Source organism: Nanorana parkeri, unplaced genomic scaffold, assembly GCF_000935625.1.
Source record: "Nanorana parkeri isolate BGI_ZX_2015 unplaced genomic scaffold, ASM93562v1 scaffold353, whole genome shotgun sequence".
NCBI classification, from domain to species: domain Eukaryota; kingdom Metazoa; phylum Chordata; class Amphibia; order Anura; family Dicroglossidae; genus Nanorana; species Nanorana parkeri.
The window spans coordinates 441,203-444,020 of NW_017306621.1; positions in this window are offsets into that span (position 1 = coordinate 441,203).

Genomic DNA, 2,818 nt, shown 5'->3' on the forward strand with positions numbered 1-2,818 from the left:
GGGGGGGGGATGTAACCAAGCTTCTTAGACAGCATGGAGGATGACGTGGTAGGTGAAGTCCTTCCCTGCTCCACCCAAAAACAAGAAAAGTCTGGGTGAGGCTTCTGGACAAGTGATGCTTTCTTTCCACTATTAGTCATATGACTGAAGAGCCACAATAGCTTGTAAGAGCAAACAGCGAGCCCACCGCAGGATCATGGAAACAAGAGTCATTGCATTTCATTCTCAGACTCCAATCATTATCCAAGGTGCAGAGAGGCTTCGCTGCATATTCTGGGTAAAGGCCAAATAGCGAGTTCATGTCTGACATCAGAATCTACCCCGCAGTATCACATGACACTACAAGGGCAGAGTAATGTATCCGTACACACACGACGCAATAGGAGCCCAGAGGAAAGACACAATGAGGGGAATTTATCAAAACTGGGAGCAGACAATCTGGAGCAGCTGTGCATGGCAACCAAATCATCTTCTCTCTTTCATTTTCATGTCTTAACTGACCAAGCTGATTGGTTGCCGTGACACACGCACACACAGCTTTAGAAATATAGTCCGCATGCACTCTAGAGAAGGACAAGAGTGAGATTTTGCCAGCCACAGCAGTCAGCGTGTAGGTTTGTTAGCCTGGAGATAAGCACACTTACCCTCCCTAGATTTGCAGGCCGCAACAATGTTTATACAAGTTTTCAGTTAAAAAAAATAAAATACAAAAACCTAGAGATTGGTGCAGGAGGCAACCTTCTGATTCTCTAATTTAAAAAGAGAACTATGGGGCAACCTTTTTATCCCATAGTTCTCTTTAGGGTCACGCGAGGACATATATTAACCTGCTTCCGTGACCCCAAAGCTCGAAATATAGCAGGCTATTGCTCGCGATATACTGAGACCGCCGCAGCCGGGAGGGATCCCGACATTACTGTCGAAATCCACCCAGCTGCGTGAGCGACAGCTGGTTCTGCGTAACGCTGACCTGTTACAGCTTCTTTGTCACAGGTCAGCTCTAACTATGAGGAGTGGAAATCACTCACCTCATAGTTCTCCTTTAACCCCTGAACTACCAAGGCCTTTTTTTTTTTCTTCATTTTTTGTTTACATGTTATATTCTACATTTTAGGCCAGAAAATTACTTTCACACCGCCAAACATTTTATATTTTCTGAAAGTCAAGACCCTATAGAATAAAATGGTAGCAGTTGAAATTTTTTTATGCTGCACCACATTAGCGCAAAATTATAAAACCCAAACATTTTGTGTAAAATGCACAAATGTAGTGCCCCAAAACACAATATAAAACCCCTTTTTTTTGTGAAATATAAAAGAGGCGGTTACAAGTAAATAGATACCCAATGTGCCCAGGTGAACAATTGAGTGCGTCCGTGAAACAGTACCCCAAAAAGTCCATAGGCAACGCTTTAAAAGCCCCTACAGGTCATCAGTTAACGATACGCGTAAATATTAGCTCTGGAATTATTACTCTCACTCTGGTGTGCACAGCGATACCCAATCGTCGTTTTCATACGCGTGTTTGCAAAATATCTTTTACATTATTTTACACTTTTTTTTAACTTTAATTCTACAAATGTGAACAGTCCGAGGCTTTTGTCTGTTTAACCCCTCAAGGATCCACGATGGGGTTATCCCACCATAACTTGTGAAGGGGTTAAGAACGGGATCAGTTCACACCACCGTGGTGCAATGGGAACACGATGGTGGATGGTGTGTGTTTGGGGGGGGGGGGGGGAACCCACTACAACAACTACTTTTTTTTCTCAGCACAGTGGAATGCAATGCAGTACAAGCGCCTCACACCCTACTCTGTCCGCAGAATTGAAAGAAAATGTCCCTTGTGATATTTCAATAAAATTCAACCAAGCGCAGCGTCTGGGCCTTTGTTTTTCATCCAGACATTGCTGTAGTGTACCAAGTCCCACCAGTCCCTTCCCTCAGTAATCCAACCATCTGGGAACCCCTGCCTGTGATACAGGAAAGCTATTCCTGAACACACCCACCCCACTACTGCCAATCACATACACAAGTCAATAGTTAGGAAGGATCTTACAGCATTCCTTCTTGGAGGATTGATTGCGTGACTGGTGATGCTTCAAAAAGAACAGTCCCAGTGACCACAGGTGGTGCGCTATGGATTACAGGTGGCCATACACTAGTAGAATTTTGTTTGAAATAAAATATGTTTTTGGAACATTCGTTGGACTTTCTAATAGTTGATGGGGTCAAAGAGACTATAATTTAAGAGCAGGATGGAGAATATTTTTTTATCAAACAAATGAAATTCTACCAGTGAATGTGGTTTACGCTCGGGAAACTCCATTCATTTATTTCTAAAATCTACTGTTCAACCAAAACAACATTTTGGAATTTCATTTGCCAAGTTTCCGATGCCATTAATGAATGTTCTGGTGGGATTCGACATTCACGTGAAAATATGTATGAAGAGCTAGCAGTGTATGACCAGCTTTAGGCTGCCATGGATAAAACAGAACTCAGATACTGTAAACTAAAACGGAGATCTGTTTTACTGAACATTGGCAGCTCACCAATCACGCCTTTCAATTGCATGACAGCCATCAAATCATATCCAAGTACTACTAGAAAACACCAAATACATCTACAATAAGGCATTACAGCCTAACTCAGAATACAAACAATACCTGGCATGTAAACCTACATATAAAAAAACAACATGTAGCATGTCTGATGAACAATGATAACATGACCCGATTACACAACTGCGCATGAATAGAGCATGAACACAGGGAGCCATAGGCTTAGGCACGTTCGATTTCCTGTAGGATCTGACA